This window comes from Crocuta crocuta, unplaced genomic scaffold, assembly GCF_008692635.1.
Source record: "Crocuta crocuta isolate KB4526 unplaced genomic scaffold, BGI_CrCroc_1.0 scaffold121, whole genome shotgun sequence".
Taxonomy (NCBI): domain Eukaryota; kingdom Metazoa; phylum Chordata; class Mammalia; order Carnivora; family Hyaenidae; genus Crocuta; species Crocuta crocuta.
Genome location: NW_027528608.1, coordinates 2,523,287 through 2,541,975, shown reverse-complemented (window position 1 = coordinate 2,541,975; position 18,689 = coordinate 2,523,287). Strand labels below are relative to the sequence as shown.

At 39.9% G+C, this 18,689-nt stretch overlaps 1 non-coding gene across 1 annotated transcript; it reads left to right on the top strand.

Annotated features, from left to right (window-relative positions):
* The first annotated feature begins 18,084 nt into the window (after positions 1-18,084).
* LOC144223902 (U6 spliceosomal RNA) lies at positions 18,085-18,189 on the top strand. Its single transcript, XR_013332861.1, has one exon. It is a non-coding gene; the product is annotated as a U6 spliceosomal RNA (small nuclear RNA).
* Positions 18,190-18,689: the final 500 nt, after the last annotated feature.

Sequence of the window (18,689 nt, the reverse complement as noted above, 5' to 3'; positions counted from 1 at the left end):
TTTTTTTTTTGCACTGATTTTTCAAGTTTATCTTTAAGTCTGTCCAGTGGTTCTCCACCAGGGGCAATTCTGCTCCCCAGGGGACATTTGTCTATGTCTGGAGACACCTTGGTTGTCCCGCCAGGAGAGGGGGCTGCTACCGACGTCTAAAGGGTACAGGCCGGGGAAGTTGCAAAGTATCCTAAAATACACAGGACAGTCCCCAGCAACAAAGAATCTTCCGGCCTCCCAGTATCAATACAGCTGAGGTTGAGAAGGCTTTTTCCTCCACACAATATGACCCAAGAAAAGCTCGTGGTGCCAGAAATTGAGGCAGGTGAAACCCATAATCATGTGTCTGCATCTCACTGTTCTTCTTTCCTTTCCTTTCTTTTCCCCCTGCTGTTTTGAGAAAAACACAGTGGTTTCCTCCTCCCTTCTTCCCGTGCCTTTCTTTTAGCCATTAGCCACTTTTGAAATGTTTTTGCTGGCTTGGAGTCATTCAGCCACTGCTTATTAATAATTTCCCCCTTGGCATCTGCTGCCGCCTCCGTGTTAATGGCTCGGATCGGAGCGAGGCCCTCTGAGAGGAGGACTGACTGCTCGTCTAAGGGGTTAACCTCCATTTTTGCTGCCCAGAAAGAGGCCTAACTAGGTGGAAGGGAGCTAAGTGCTTGAGGAGCACACCACAGGGCTAAAGGCTCGATGGAGCCGTTGTGATCTATCAGATAAATAAATATGCTTTTCCGAGATTGTCTAAAGCTTTATTTATAGAAGGGGTCCAAATGGCTTGGAAGGACTCTACTTAAGAAGCTCTTAGCTCTTCTGGCACTCCTCAGAGTGGAATGAAACACTTTATGGTTGTTTTCTTTGCCTTAATGACACTGTGAGGAAAGCCAAGATGGCCCCACCCTCAGGGCGGGAGCACAGGGAGGAAGCCTTGTCTCCTCCTGGGAGAGGAGGTGCAGGATGACCCCAGCTTGTCCCCAGCCTGTGACATCTTCCCAGCCCTGGACCACAGCCATGTGGGCTGCAGGAGAGGTGGGCGCCTACTGCCTGCAAGGAACTGCCCTCCACCTCCTTGAGGGAGCACACAGCCTACAGCCAAGGGCTGGGCTGGTCACCAGCAGACTCTGGTTGGCCAACTCAGATTGGTTGCCAATCCTAGGGCAGTTCAAAAATCTTAATGACTTGTTTCAATTTCTTTTTTCTTTTTGTGAAAGGGAATGTTTGGCAGCGTTGGTCCAACCTCACCACATGGTGACAGCTGCCTCCGTTAGTCTCTCCACTGGCTAAGTCCTCACTCAGGTTCCTGCTCTGAACTCCCTTCCTGGTCCATTCAGGAAGCCAAGTCCATGGTCCCTGTCCTAGAGAAGCAGGGTTTGCATTAGCCATCATTCAGGAATAATTATGGAGAGACAAAAATCACAATGACAGAGTGAAAAAAGGGAGGGATCCCATGATTCTGGGGTTAAGCCAGGAGGTGAGGCTGGAAGTGATGGAAAGCTTGTTGGCCTATGCTCTCAGGAAGGAAGGGGAGCTGGCATTTGAGCACTGTGTCAATGAGGATGTGAGGCCAGGAAGGATGGCTCTGGCTGAGGACAGTGGGCAGGAAAAGGCATGCGGACAAAGGAAAGAGAGTTGTGCTGGGCTTGTGTGGAGAAGCTGGGGGACACAAGTGATTACAGGATTCACCTGGGGAAGGAAGGAGGGACGTGAACTCAAAGGCATATATTGACCCTGCGGTCCAGGTCATGTGTCCCATGGTCACATGCCCATCTGCCTGCATGGTTCCCCAGGGGACAGAGAGGAGCTGAGGATTGACTGCAGGAAGTGGAAGGTTTCCTGTCAGACTTGTTCAGAGAGTCATCCACTCTCACCCTTTCCTTGTCTCCCTTTCCTGCCTCCACCCCAGATCAGGTCTGGGAGCCCAGCACTATGAACACTGACAAACCCACTTGCCAGAAAGGGATGGAGCGGAAGAGGAATGACATGGACTAAATGACAAGGGGATGTCCTTATTGATCCTAATGTCCAGAGTACCTGGAGGTGGCCGCAGAGTGGGCTATTTGGGGCCAAGGCCTCATCCCTCTGCCCCAGGTTCTCCCTGGTCTCAGAATCTTGGTCTTCACCGTGGCCTTCCTCTTTCTCAGTTTGGCCTGAGCAAGGATGAAGGGTCTTGAGTCTCCTGCTGCTGAGGAATTGCTCCAAAGGGCGATTCTCTGGGAGAAGAGACTTATCTCTGGTGGCTCTACATGCCAAAGAATGGCCTATGGGAAATCTGGGTAAGAGATGATTAGGATGTTCTCACTGACTCAATTGCAATCCCACTCTTAATCTGCTACTTACAAAATCATGTCAATGTCATGGCCTCACTCTACTAGTGCAGGATCTGGACGCCACTTGAAGTAGCCTTGTAGGATCACCCATGGCAACATTACTAGTTCAATGCCCTGCCTCTGGGGCACCTGGGTGGCTCAGTCAGTTAAGCGTCTGACTTTGGCTCAGGTCGTGATCTTGCGGTTTGTGAGTTTGAGCCCCACATTGAGCTCAGAGCCTGGAGCCTGCTTCTATTTCTGTGTCTCCCTCCTCTCTGCCTCTCCCCCACTCATGCTATGTCTCTCTCTGTCTCTCAAAAATGAATAAGCATTAAAATAATAACAAAATAAGAAATGCTCTACCTCTGATGCAACTCCTTTCTCTCTCTCTTTCTTTCCTTCCGTCCTTTCTTCCTTATCTTCCTTCCATTCTCTTGTTCTTTCTTTCACCAAGTTGCATGTGTGAGGCTTCAAGTAGTCATTTTCTTGGCACACTTTTTATTCATAAAATTCATAGTATGGGAATCCAGAGGAGGGCACTGGGAACCCATATGGACAGACAGAGAGGAGAACTTTGCTTCTCTGATGGTTTGTGCCATAGAATAGAGCCCAGTGTGAGAAAAAGACCTTATACGAACCGAGATCAAGTGGGTCATGGTCAAAGAGAGGCTTGCCAATCTGCAGAACTGTTCATGATGGTAGGAAAACCCAGAGCCTGAGAGCCTGCTGGGCCATGGAGATGTGGTCAATACACCCAACCCAGGAGCAAGCTGGGTGTAGACTGTTCGTGTTCGAGGCTACAAGGTACACATGTCTGATTTCGGAGATTATTTTTGACTGGGGGAAAATAAATTGCGTATTCCAGGATTTGAATAGATTAAAAACATTAAAAAAATGTTCTGCTTCTGCTTCTATTGTATTTTTACTTTATTGCTGGTGATTTCTCCTTTGACTTGCTAACGGGAATGTATTTTTTCTTGGTACCGCCATTACCTCTTCCTGCTACTTTCCAGGTCACTAATTTTTCTGCTTAGAGTTCATTCTGTTTAGACTGATATGCTGTCTCTTTTAATGAGGTTATTTCTGGGTTATTAGCCTTCCTGTTATATGATACCTTATGTGGAGGCCCTAATTGATGTAAATCAAACACAGCTTGCAGAAAAAAAAAATCAAAGTCATTCTTCAGATATTTGGTGGATCTCGGGACATCTCAGGATTTCAGTATTTAAAACTACGTCTTCAACAAGAGGTTACATGTAGCTAATAACACAAATAAATCCTTTCTTATTTGTAAATTAGCAGGTTCAAAGAAGTGGAAATTGAAAGAGAGCATTGGCATTTGGGTTTGCTGAATAAGCTTTAGACAGAAATTAGGCTGAAAAGAACTGAGTGGGAGGGGTGTAGCTGTACAGTTCAATAACCTTGCCAACATATTTTTATTAAGGCATTCTTACATAAGCCATTAAGTTTTAGGTTAATTTTTACAGATATTTTCTGGCTGCACTTCACCAAGAGCGGTAAAATGAAGCAAAAGGAAGAATTCCCTCTAGAGCTTCCATAGGCGTCCTGGCTCAGCTCCACTTGGGATGGATTCGGGGGGCTATTTGGTCATCGTTGCTATGTTGTTATGTTGGCGTTAGGAATAAGAGGTGTTTTTTTTTTTTTTTTNAAGCTTTTTTTTTTTTTTTTTTTTTTTTTCTTGTTTTGCTTCTGGACATTAGCTCTGTCACGGGAGATTCTGTCGTGCAGGCATATTATTTTTATCTCGAAAGAAAGAAAAATATGGTTTGCTCTCCTTTTTCCTTAAGGTCTTGTTCATTCATTATGTTCCCTGCCTGTCTCAGAGAGAAATTGCTCTCCGCCTGGAAAGGTGTGGCCAGCTTGCAGCCCTCCAGAGGGAATATTTGGGGACAGGCATCTCCATGGAGCTGGGGGCTCTTCCAGGGTGCAGGTTTGCACTTGAAGTGGGGAATGTGGGGGCAGGGCACCATCCAGATACCACACCCATTTGAGGTGGCCTTGATACAGAAGGTGCAGAAAGGTGGGGATCACAACAACTGCGTTAAATGCCAGTTCTGTCCCTTAATAACCATGTGATGCTAAGGAAGGGGCTTATCTGCTGATTAAAGCATGAGAAGCTCAAAGGTAAACCCACCTGTCCCAGCTCTCCAGATACTCGAAGTCCTCTGGAGGGGTCTACTGCCTCAGCCCTCCTGAGGCACACACATGGCCCTTGGTTTGGCAATGTAAGAATGTCTCCAATATCTTCTGTGCAGGTTGGTTCAGGGGGATTCATGCATGTGGATAAGAGCAATGTGGAAGCTTCCAGACATACAAGATGTTTGCTGTGGGGTCTTGACAGTGACGGTCATGCAAGTCTGAGGAGGGCCCAGGGGGACACCACCATTGCTGTTGGGGCCCAGCTTCCTGGTCACGGGATGCTCAGCCACAGGGCACCTTGGGTTCACACCAAGGTCAAGGCCTCCGATGCTTCTTTCCCATAGCCCTGAACCATGTCTTCCTCTTGCTAAGGGGGAAAGTGTTAAGATGAAGAGAGTTTGGAGGGGCTGAAACATGGTGGAGATGGGTGCTCTGCTCCATCCTCGGGGTCAGGGGCTTTCCCCCAGGAGGAGGCTGGCTGCCTGTGGGTCTCTTAGGAGGAGCCAGTTAGCCAAGTGTCAGTGCCAGGGTGTGGGCTATTCCCATATCCCGCCGGGAGGCATCCCAAGTCAGGTGAGGCCATGGGTCCCGCCCGCCCAGATGCCAGAGGGTGGTCCACATCCAGGCTGGCTCCTCAGAGGGCAGGAGAGCTTGGCTTCCCTAATTCCATCTGACTTATTTATGAATATTTGTAGTAACCTCCTATCATAGAGCTTGAGTTTCTGGAAGAAACATTCAGAATTTGTATCACTGAATCATGGAGAAGGAGAGAAGGATTCAAAGTCCCTCTAGTGCAGCGTTGCCCAAACTTCCTCATGGATTAGTCATCTCATGTTTTTTTTTTTTTTTAAGAAACTTCCTTTTAAATGTTTAAATTTAGTTATTTAAAGGAAAGTATTTGCCAATTCAGTACCTGGATGCGTATCATTAGCCGTAAAGAGGGGATAGTTCTGAGATGGCTAAGATGCCCAGCACATCTGCCCACAGAGTCTCAACACACACACACACAGAAGCAGCACAGTGTGTACGACACACACCCATCCCACACATACCACATGATGCACATGCATGAAACAGTACACAACACAGAAAACACACAAACACATGGTATATGAAATACACATGCTCACACACAGCACACATGGTACCACAACATACATACCATGTGCACACTCACACACTCACTACACACAACACACATGTGCACCACCACAGAACATCCACTAAACCAACAACGTGGCCACCTATGCCATATTGCCATAGCGCACACAGGACAGTAACACACCCACCATATGCAATGCACAGGCACTTAATCCTGCTGTATACAGAACACCTGCAAAGCTAACACATGACACAGCCACATACATCACAACACGCAGCACACACAATGTGCAGGCACACACACACAGAGTCCACACTCTTAAGCAAAAGAAACGTGGAAGGAAAACTTGAAAAGTGGTACTTTGGGTACTTATCAGTTTCCTTATGATTCTTTTCTTCGTTGCCTAAATTTCCTACAAGGAACAGGCATTGATTTGTAACTTTAAAGGAGGGTCACCATTTTGTAAGCCAGTGGTTCCTTCCTGTGGCAGCCCCCAGCCTCTGTGGATCAGTGGCCTGATGCCCATCATGTTGGGTTCCTGGCAGAGGAAGCTGCTGGTGGCCTGAGGAATCTGGGTATTTCCTGAGAGGGCATCACTCACTCCTGGGCCCCTCCATCTAACCTGCCTCAAAGCTAATTTGGTCCAAGAATACCAGGGTAGGGGGTCCTGGGCTCTGGTTCCCTGCAGGGCCTCTGGCTCAATCCCACCACCCTACCCCACCTTTTCATCATTTTGTTCCATGGAATGGATTTTGTTTATTTGTACTTACTTAGTTTATTTGCTTATTTTGAGTTTATTTTATTTTGTTGTATGTTTATTTATTTTGAGAAAGAGAGTGCACTTGCGTGTGAGCGGGGGAAGGGGCACAGAGAGAGACAGAGAATCCCAAGCAGGCTCTGTGCTGTCAGTATGAAGCCTGACTTGAGACTCAATCCCACAAACCATGAGATCATGACCTGAGCCGAAATCAAGAGTCGGATGCTCAACCAACAGAGCCACCCAGGTACCCCTACTGAGCTATATTCATTGGTTACAATGACAGAGATCTGACCTATTCAGAGGCTGTTAGTCATGTGATGCATAATATTCAAACAGAATTGCAGTTAAGGATGGCAAACATTGTCTCCCACATTCTTACATGTCACCCCCATCAGGTTGAAGAGCACAAAAGAGTAAGCATTTACCTTCTGGTTTTACAATTTGTTCTGTCTAGTCTCTATATCAACTGATCTCTTGTGGACTCTCAGAGTCATGCTGTTCAACATCTGATGGCAGCCCAGAGTCCCTGAGAAGTGTTACTTTCGTAACTTGAGAGCTTCCAAGTTCCCTCCTACTTTTGGGGGCAGTGATGATATGTGTATGGATTCTAGAAGGAGCAAAGGCCCTGGGACTCCATAACATGGTTGTGTTCCCATCCTGAGGTGAGACACCTGGACAAGATATGTGAATACTAGTGTTTCTAATACTAATACAACACTGATTCCAATACAATACAACACCAATACCAGGGTTACTATTTTCCCTCTGAGTGAGTCTTGAACAACGTGTCAGTCTCCACTGGGGCAGTAAATGCCATATGATGAATAAAATCACGTTTCTTATTTTGTCTGTGTTTCCCCAGAAGCCAAGGAGATCATGGACATTGGGTGCATGGTGCCAGTGTTGGTGATTTCATATACAAGCTAAGAAAGTGTAATGAGCAAGGAGACGCACACTTGCGGGTGTATCCACCAGATGGACTTTGGCAGTGTGAGGGAACAGGGACATTGAAACCAGAGCCTGAGGTGTAAGTAACAGTGGATGAGCAAAGCTAGGAGTGAGAAAACTATTTCATGCCAAAGGAACAGCATGCCTGGAAACCCCAAGGCAGGGACAGATGACGCATGGGACCTCCAAGGAGCTGAGTGGTGATAAGAGGGAAAGCTGGTGAGCCCACACTGGCTGAGACTGAAGGGCTGGGGTGGGATGCAGACCAGAAAGCCCTATCAGGTTTTGGCATTTATGTGTCAGACAATTTGACATGTGAAGGACACATTTTAAACAAGTAGACAGCGGTCTATAAGGTATTCAAAAATATGAAAAATATTACAGCCTACACCACCGGGGCTCAACATCTCTTTGCCTCCAGGTGGAGTCTTGTTGGCCTGATCTGTGCTCTATTGGGCTGACCTCTCTGCACACTCCGCTGGCTTCCTCTTGAATTCATCCAGGGGGGGCCCAGCAGGAGACTGGAGGACACAGTGAAGGAGGGCTTGATGATGCCAGGCTCCATCTATGCAGCCGTGTTCTCCCCGGTAATTCCCTCTTTAGCTCAGCCAGTGGGAAACATCCCAAGGGCCCCTGTGGTATCCCAGCACTCTGACCTTACCTTTGTAAACAGTATCTCAAAACTTCCTCAGTTGAGTGTGCCTGCTGTTTCCTGCAAGGACCCACCTCCTGGCCTTAGGAATAAAAGGACCAGGGCATCTTTGTGTCTCTCCTTGGTTGAAACCTCTTCTTATCCCTCAGAAATAACCACTATACTTCATGCTGTGTTCTCATTCACTTGCTTGGTTTTCTGTTCTTAGCCCGTCACTTACGGCAGCCTCTCCCAGCTCTCTGCCCCACACTTTCTATTTTGGTGTAGTCTTGATCAACTTCCAGTTTCCATGAATAACATTTTTGTTTTTGTTTTTGTTTTTGTTTTGTCTAAGGACTTGCTCTGGCCATCAACGTCTACTTTGTCCCCATCATTGTATGCCAGAAGTACCAGAGGATTAATACCTCCTCCCAGCAGTCCTCAAAGATGGACAGGAATAGGTGCATAAATACTCCACCCCCCTCACATCTCTGATGAGATATCTTGGGGCACAAGTTTTCTCTGGAGGATTAAGCTCCACTTACCCAGGATGGAAACTGGCTTGACACTGCACCTCTCACTGGCTGCCTTCCCCTCCCTCTCACTTCCCTTCTCCCCGACTCATGTTTTCCAAGATTGGCTCTTAATTTTTGAAAGCTTTTATATTTTTATTTATTTTTGAGAGACAGAGAGAGAGAGCACAAGTGGGGGAGAGACAGAGAGAAGGAGACACAGAATCCAAAGCAGGCTCCAGGCTCTGAGTTATCAGCACAGAGCCTGATGTGGGGCTTGAACTCATGAACCATTGAGATAATGACCTGATCCAAAGTTGGACACTTAAATGACTGAGCCACTCAAGTGCCCTGATCAACTCTTAATTTTATCTCACATTCCCTTTTGTGGAAACTGCAATAAGAGGTATGTGTCTCTAAGCAAACACAGTATATCATGTACTTCTAGGCTTTATAAAATTGATATTACATTTCTGAAATTTTCTGTAACTTGCATGTATTCTATATCGCATTTGTTAGATTCATCCATAATGGTATCAGTTTCTGCGATTCGTTCATTTTCACTGCTGCATAATATTCCATCGCATGGGTAGTCATTCCCCTTTGATGAGCCCATAAATCTTTCTTTTGCTATTTGAAGCAATACTTCTAAGAAAACTGTTATAGTCATATCTTTATATATCTATGTAAAAGGTTCTCTTGGCTAAAAACCTAAGAATGTAATTGTTGGCTTCTAGAGGATGCCAGGAAAACACGGCTGCAAGTTTTCAAATTTAGTTGTTGTCTAGAGTGGTTGTATCAAATGATACACTCTCTAGCACCATTTTCTGATTCCTTTTTTCTAACACCTTCCTGTATTGGGAGGCATCATTAGAATTTCAAATTGCATTTCCTTGGTTAATGAGAGGGAAAACATGTTTTCATGTGTATGGGCAGTCATTTTTGTGGATGGCTGGTTAAGAGTTTGTTGTTGGGGTTATTTTACTGTCTTTTTGAATATTTTTAAGTCTTTCAATATTCTGTGTATAATTGTTGATTAGGTATATATTAGAGAGATACTAGAAATATCTTCTAGTCTGTGGCTTATCTACTCATCCTTTTATGGTGTCTTTGAATGAACAGAAGCACTATAGAATTTTAAAGATGGAAACTGTGGCATGACATGGTTGTGCTTTTATAAAGATTCTCTGGTACTTTCTGATGAATGGACTGGGAAGTGGTTCACGTAAAGTAGGTAGAGGAAAATTCACTGGAGACCCATTGACTATAACAAATCAGAAAGGGTAGTTGGTGGTTGAACTAAAGAGAAGACAATGAAAATGGAGAGTACTTAGTACATCCAACAGAGATCTTGAGAAGAATTTATGGGATTTTATAAAGATGAGAAAGAAGTAGATGTTACAAGTGACTGCCTGGAATTCATGTTCCAGCCAAGATGGGGTACAGGGTCCTGACTGATCTTCCTACCTGAAAAATAGAGACAAAATATATATCTGAAAAATTGTGTTGACTATTAGGCAATAAAAGACCCAGATTCCTAAGAGATGGGAAATAAATGAGGAGATCCCTAAATGAGATGCCCCAGGTAGCTGCCTGGAAACAGGTTCCAGACCATAGTGAAAGGGAAAGGGAGCTGCAAGGCAAAATGGAAAAATTCACAAATGTAATCACAAATCTCCCACCACTCTCTCATTATTGATAAATGAAGTTGAGAAAAAATCTTTAAGGATATAGAAGATTTAAACAGTACTACCGACCAGCTTTGTGTGCTCGGTATCTATAGAACATTTCACCAAACAACAGTAGAACACACTATTTAAATTGTAACTGGGGGTTTACCAAGACATAGTATGTGCTTGACCACAACAATAAACCCAGTGAATGTGAAAGGATTCATATCCTGTTGAATATATGTTCTCCAGCCATGGTAGTGATTAGAAATAATAACAGACAAATATGTGAAAGATCTCTCAATATTTGGAAAGTAAACAACACATTTCTACAAAACCTATTTGTCAAAAAATACATAAAAATAGAAATGTGGAAGGATTTTGAACTGAGTGAAATGAAAACACAGTACACGAATGTTTGTAAGAAGCTGATTAAAACAGCATTTGGAGGGAAATTTATAGCACTAAACATCTATATATAGAAAAGAAGAAAGATCTTAAACAAATTACCTCAGCTTTCAGCTTAAGAAACTAGAAAAAGAAAAGCAAATGAAACTCAAAGTAAGCAGAAGAAATGAAATAATATAAATCAGAGTGGAAATCAATGAACTAGAAAACAGAAAAACAATCTAAAAAAATAAATGGAACAAAAACTATTTTCTCTGAGAAGTTGAATAAAATCAGTAAATCTTCAGTGATTCAGATCTGGAAAACAGATAGCAAAGACAATAATTACCAATATCAAAAGTTAGAGTACACTTTCTATGACTATTAAGAAATTAATAAAGAGATATTATAGGTAACTATATAAAATTATATATATAAACTATATATACATAATAATAAAGAAATTAATCGACTTAAATGAAATGGAGGGATTTCTTAAAAGACAACAACCACCAAAAATTACTCAAGAAGAATTAGATAGTATGAGTAGCCCTATATCAATTAAAGAAAATGGAGATTTTAGTTAACAGCCTTCCCACCAAGAAAACTTCCATTCATCCAGTTTCACTTGTGAGACCTACCAAGCATTGAAGGAAGAAATGGTACCAATTCTACATAAGCATCTTCAGAAAATGGAAGAGGAAAGGATGCTTGCCAACACTTTCCATAAGATCAGAATGACCCTGCTACTACAAATCATACAAAAAGTGTATGAGGTAATTACAGTCCAATATCTCATTTTTTAGTAAATCAAATTAAAGAAGTATAAAGGGTAATGCACCATGAGGAGAGATTTGAGAAACATTGAGGGTAGTGGGGTGGAGGGAGGGTTGTAGTGAGAGACTTAATTGTGTCTAAATACTTCATGGGCAAGAACTAGCATCCACAGAGGCAATAATGGACAACCCAATCTTTTTTAGACTGGAGTTTGTCAACTCTGGTTGTGCATTCAGATTGCCTGGAGAACTTTGAAAAAACGTTGATGCCCCAGCCACTATGCCTATCTACCCCCCTATCCTGCACCTCCCAAGCTATCACTCCCTTACAGAATCAGCCTGGGATTTTCTTCTCCTTCTCCCTTTCCTTCTCCTTCTTCTCTTTCTCCATCTCTACCTCCTCCTCCAACCCCTCCTCCTGCTTCAGCTTCAGCTTCTACTTCTTTTTCTCCTCCTCCTCCTCCTCCTCCTCCTCCTCCTCCTCCTTCTTCTTCTTCTTCTTCTTCTTCTTCTTCTTCTTCTTCTTCTAAATAAGAGCTCACTAGGGATTCAACTGTGTAGCCATGGTAAAGAACCATTGTCCTTGGGGGGATGGACAAAATTAGTGAAATTTGGGGGGGATGGGGTGCAGACTTCCAGTTATGGAATGAATATGTCACAGGAATAAAAGGTACAGCATAAGGAATATAGTCAATGATATTGTAATGGTGTTGTGTGGTGACAGATGGCAGCTACACTTGTGAACAGAACATAATGCACAAACTTGTCAAATCACTATGTTGTACACCTGAAACTAATGTAATATTAAACATTGTGTGTCAATTATACTAAAAAAAGAAAAAAGAGAAAAGAATCATCGTTCTGAAAAATACGGTTTGGGATCCCAATCATAGGTGAAATAATTTGCCTTAGGTGTGAGGAAAGATGCTCATTGTAGCAGGAAGGAAGGAGGAAACATATGCACGTAAGTTTGAGAGCTTGATGGGAAACATTAAGGTAGGTACACTTAGTAGTCTTACATTTTTAGGAATCTTTACAAAACTGATCATATAATTCTTTTAAAAATATTATCATTGCAGTATAGTTAACATGCAATGTTGTATTAGTTTCAGGAGTGTACATAGTGATTTGACAATTCTATACATTACTCAGTGCTCACTGTGGCAACTGTAGTCACCATCTGTCACCATCAACATTATTACAATATTATTAACTATATTCTCTATGTTGTACTTTTCATCTCCATGACTTTTTAATTTTATAACTGGAAGTTCATCCCTCTTAATTCTCTTCATCTATTTTGCTGACTTTATTCTCCCAGCTCTTTGGCAACCACCAGTTTGTTCTCTGTATTTATATGAGTCTGTTTTTCTGGTTGTTTATTCATTTGTTTTTTTATTTTAGATTTCACATATAAGTAAAATCATGTGATAACTGTCTTTTTCAATCTGATTTATTTCACTTAGCATAATATCCTCTAGGTCCATCAACATTCTCCCAAATGCCAAGATCTCATCCTTTTTTTTGGCTTAGTCAATATTACATTGTACGCACGTTTGTATGTATCTATGTATGTATGTGTGTGTGTATGTATGTATGTATGTATTTATACACTACATCTTCCTTTTCATTCATCTATTGATGGGTATGTGAATTGCTTCCATATCTTGGCTATTGTAAATAATGCTGCAGTGAACATAAGCGTTCATATATCTTTAAGAATTAGTGTTTTCAGTTTCTTTGGGTAAATACCCAGTAGTAGAATTACTGGATGATATGGTATTTCTACTTTCAATTTTTTTGAGGAACCTACATACTGTTTCAATAGTGGTGGCACCAATTTACATTCCTACCAACCGTGCATAAGGGTTTCCCTTTTTCCATATCCTTGATAACATTTGCTATTTCTTATCCATTTGATGACAAGCCATTCTGAGACGTATAAGATGATTTCTTCTTGTGGTTTTGTTTTTCATTTCCCTGATGATTAGTGATGCTGAGCATCTTTTCATGTTCTTGTTAGCCATCTGGATGTCTTTTTTGGAAAAATATCTATTCAGTTTCTCTGCCCATTTTAAACTTGATTTTTTTTGTCATTAAGCTGTGTAAGTTCTTTATATATTTTGAATATTAACCCCTTGTCATATTTACAAATGTCTTCTCCCATTCTGTAGATTGCGTTTTTTGTTTTGTTGGTTTCCTTTGCTGTGCAAAAGCTTTTTATTTTGGTGTAGTTCAGATATTTTATTTGGGACATATTGCTTTTTTTCTTTTAGGAATCTTATGGTTTCAGGTCTCACATTTAAGATTTTAATAAATTTTGTTGATTTCTATGTATTGTGTAAGAATTGGTCCAGTTTCATTCTTTTGTGTGTAGCTGTCATATTTTCCCAACACCATTTATTGAAAACACTATTTTTTCCTTATTGTATATTCTTGCCTCCTCTGTTGTGGATTAATTGACCATATCAGTGTGGGTTTATTTCAGGGCTCTCTATTTTATTTCATTGCTCTATATGTCAATTTTTGTGTAGGTACCATACTGTTTTGATTACTATAGCTTTGTAGTGTATCTTGAAATCCGGGATTGTGATACCTCTGACTGCTTTCTTTCTCAAGACTGCTTTGGCTATTTGAGGGTTTTTTTTTTTTTTTTTTTTTTGGTGTAGTTTTATACAAATTTTAGGATTATTTGTTCTAGTTCTATGAAAAATGCTACTAGTATTTTAATAGGGATTGCATCACATCTGTAGATTGCCTGGAGTAATGTCATCTTAACAATAATAATTCTTCTAATCTTCACTTTCTTTCATTAATGCCTCATAGTTTTCAGAGTATAGGTGTTTTACCTCCTTGGTCACATTTATTCCTAGGTTTTTTTTTCTTTTTGGTATAGTTGTAAATGGGATTGTTTTCTTAATTTCTCCTGCTAATTCAGAAGAATAGAAATGTCATGTCATCCACAAACAGTGCAAATTTTACTTCTTCCTTACCAACTTGGATGACTTTTTCTTTTTCTTTTCTGATTGTTGCACCTAGGACTTCCAGTACTCTGTTGAATAAAAGTGGTGAGAATGGATATTCTTGTTTTGCTTCTGATCTTAAAGGAAGTCTAACTTTTCAGTTTCTCACCACTGAGTGTGATGTTAGCAATGGATTTTTTATATATGGTGTTTAATATTTTGAGGTATATTCCCACTAAACCTACTTTGTTGAGAGTTTTTATCATGTATGGATATTGTACTTTGTCAAATGCTTTTTATGTGTCTATTGAGATGATCATATAGTTTTAATCCTTCTTCTTGTTAATCTGATATATATTGATTGATTTGTGAATATTAACCATTTGTGTTCCTGGAATAAATCCCATGTGATTGTGGTGAATGATTCTTTTAAAATATGTGGAATTCAGTTTGCTAGTATTTTGTTGAGGATTTTTGTGTCTGTGTTCATCAGGGATATTGGCTTGCAGTTTTACCTTTTCTTTTTATATACTGTCTTTGTTTGGTTTTAGTATCAGAATAATGCTGGTCTCATAGAATGAATTTGGAGATTTTCCTTCCTCTATGTTTTTTTGGAATAGATCCATGACATATTTAGAAAATAATTGTTTTATTTCTAAGCACTGTGGATTTAAAAATATATTTTATACTTGTTAATTTCTAATTTAATTCTAGTAATTTAATTATATTATAGTCAGGGAAAATACTCTAAGATTTCAAAGTATAATATTTACTGAGTCTTTTTAAATCTCTTAAAAAATGGTCTATCTTGGTGGCACTTGAAATGAATATGCAATTTTGCTGTTGGATGTTGGATGTAGTGTTTTTTTTTTTTTTTCCTATGGCTCATCTAGGTAAATTGGTTCATTTTCCTTATTTTTTTCTTTTTTGGTTGTTGTTGTTTACTTGTTCTACTAACCACTGGCAAGAGAATAAAAGTCTTCAGGTATAATCCTAAATTTGTCTATTACTCCCTCTAGTTTTGTAAATTTTTATTTAATGTATTTTCAAGATCTGTTGTTATGTGCACATTCATTAAGGGTAACTTCTTCATGAATTTACCCCTTGTCAATATTAAATGTACCACTTTATCTTAAGAAATGTTTTTTATTTTGAAATCTTGTCTGATTATAATATAGCTTCATTGTCTTTCTTCTTATTATTATTTGCATATCTTTTTTCATTCTTTTACTTAAAATTTTTTTTTAATGTTTTTATTTATTTTTGAGAGAGAGAGAGAGAGAGAGAGACAGCATGAGCAGGGGAGGGTCAGAGAAAGAGGGAGACACAGAATCTGAAGATGGACTCCAGGCTCTGAACTGTCAGCACAGAGCCCAATGAGGGGGTCAAACCCACGAACCATGTGGTCATGACCTGAGCTGAAGTCGGACGCTCAACTGACTGAGCCACTTGGGCCCCCCTCATTCTTTTACTTTTAACTTATCTGTGTCTTTATATTTAAAGAGGGTTTGTTATAGGCAGCATATAATTTGGTCTCAATATTTTACTTGAACATTAATGATATTTAGTAGTATTATTGATGTCAAGTTTAAGTCTACCAATGTATTTTCCTATTTGCTGGTTCATTTCTTTCCACTTTTGGATTAATTGAGAATTTTTAGTGTTTCATTTTTTAATTGAAGTATAATTGACATATGATATTAGTTCCAGGTGTACAGCATAATGATTCAACACTTGTGTATTTTGTGAAATGATCACGGCAATAAGTTTAGTTACTATCTATCATTTTATAAAGTTACACATTTTTGTCTTATGATGAGAGCTTTTAAGATTTTGTTTCTTAGCAACTTTCAAATTTGCAATACAATATTATTGACTAATGTCACCATGTTGCACATTACATCCCCATGATTTATTTATTTTATAACTGGAAGTTTATACCTTTTTACTGCCTTCACTTGTTTCACCCACCCCCCCACTCTCTCCCCTCTGACAACCACAATCTAATCTCTATATCTGTAAATTTTACTTGGTTTTGTTTATTCATTTGTTTTGTTTTTCAGATTCCAAGGGTAAGTGAACTCATATGGTATTTATCTTTCTTTGCCAGACTTATTTCATTTAGCATAGTATTCATTTATTTTATTTATCCTCAGGGTCCATCTATGTCTCAAATGGCAAGGTTTGATTCTTTTTTGTGGCTAAGTAGTATTCCATCATTCTTATATCTATATCTAGCTCACATTTTTTTTAATCCACTCATCCATTGATGGACACTTGAGTTGTTTCCACAGTTTGGCTAATATGTTGCAATGAACATAAAAGTGCATGTATCTTTTCAATTAGTGTATTTATTTTCTCCAGACTATACCCAGCAGTGGAATTACTGGGTGATAGGGTAGTTCTATTTTTAATTTTTGAGAAACTTCCATACTGTTTTTCATAGTGGATGCATCATTTTCCACCCCCCTAATGGTGCATGAAGCTTCCCTTTTCTCCACATCCTTGTCAACACTTGCTATTTCTTATCTTTTTTTTTTTTTTTAATAATAGCCATTCTTACAGGTGTGGTTTTGATTCACATTTTCCTGATGATCAGTGATGCTGAACATCTTTTCAAGTGTCTGTTGGTCATCTGTATGATTTCCTTGGAAAAATGTCTCTTTAGGTCCTCTACTTATTTATTAATTGGATGATGATGATGTTGATGATGTATGATTTCTTCATATACTTTGGATATTAACCTCTTATCATACATATGATTTGCAAATATCTTCTCCCTTTTAGTAGGTTGCCCTTTTATTTTGTTGATAATTTACTTGCTATGTACAATTTCTTACTTTGCTTTAGTCCTATTTGTTTATCTTTACTTTCATTGTCATTGTCTTTGGAGTCAGATGCAAAAGAATATACCCAAAAGTGATGGCTAGGAGCTTACTGCTTTTTTTCTTCTTCTAGGAGCTTTATTGTTTTTTGTCTTACATTAAAGTCTTTAATCCATTTTGTGTTGATTTTTATGTGTGGTGTAAGATGTGGTCCAGTTTCATATTTTTTGCTTGTGTCTCTGAGACACTTGTCAACCATGACAGCAATGCCATACTCCATGTAGTCTAGAAAAATCAGTGGATGTATGATTTTTAACAGAATGAGTGTATAATAATTTATCTATTGTCTACACAGCTTCATATATAAATTCCCCCAAATCTCTCCCTCTTGGTATCACACTCTTATGTAATCCCTTACTCTTGAGTGTGAGCTGGATTTAGCAAGCTGCTTTGAATGAATAAAATAAAGCAAAATTAATGGGAAATCATTTCATCATTAGTTCACAAAGGATTCCTAGCACTCCCTTGCATTTTCTCTGCTTCCTTGCTTGTTATGATGAAGTAAGCTGTAATAAAGAAAGGCCTATAAGGCAATAAACTGAGGGCAGGATCTAACCAACAGCCAAAGAGAAAATGAGGCCCCATTTGCAAGATGTTGCAAGGAACTGAATCTTGCCAACAGCCACATCAGTGAGCTTGCATATGGATCCTTCTCTGGTTGATCCTTCAGAGAAAACCTTAGCCTCAGCTGTCATCTAAGGGTATCCTTAGAGAAGACTCTCACTTAGAGAACCCAGAAAATCCATGACCATATATCACAAACATTGTGATATTATAAATGTTGTTGCCTTAAGTCATTAAGCATGAGATAATTTTTTCCACAGCAATAGATTATTAATACATTTTTCTTATCTACTATTTTTGGACATCCCCCCCACTCTTTTATTTGCTGTTATAAATAATGCTGAAGTAGATAGCCTTGGGCAATCTTCTTCTTCTTCAGAAGTGAATTTCCGTAAGTAGAGCTGATGAGTCTAAAGGAATGAGCAGTGCTCACTTTGGTAGCGTGTCTAATAAAAACTTAGAATGATACAGAGAATGCTGACATGGCCACTGCATAAGGATGACATGCAAATTCATAAAGTGTTCCTTATTTTTTACAAAGCCTTAAAAGCAATTCAATGGAGGAAGGATAGTCTTTTCAACAAATGGTGTTGCAGTGATGGGATATCCATTAGTAAGAAAATGAACTTCAACCTGCTCATATACAAAAATTAACTCAACATGGATTATGGACTTCAATTCAAAACATGAAACTATAAAATCTTCAGGAAAAAGAAACACTTTAGCATCTAAGGCAAGACAAAGAGTTCTTAGGCCTGACCCCAAAAATACACTTTAGAAAAGAAAAATGTTTATAAATTAAATCTAGTCAAAGTTAGAAACTTACCTTTTGTGAAAGTCTAGGTGAAGAAGATGAAAACAAGCAACATACTGGGAGGAAATATTTACAAATCACATGTCCCACAAAGGAATAGTATCTAAAATATATAAAGAACACTGAAAACTCAGTAGCAAAAAAATCAAATTAGAAAATGGGCAAAAGGCACAAACAGACTTTTCAATGAAGATGATATGCAGATGGCAAACACACACAC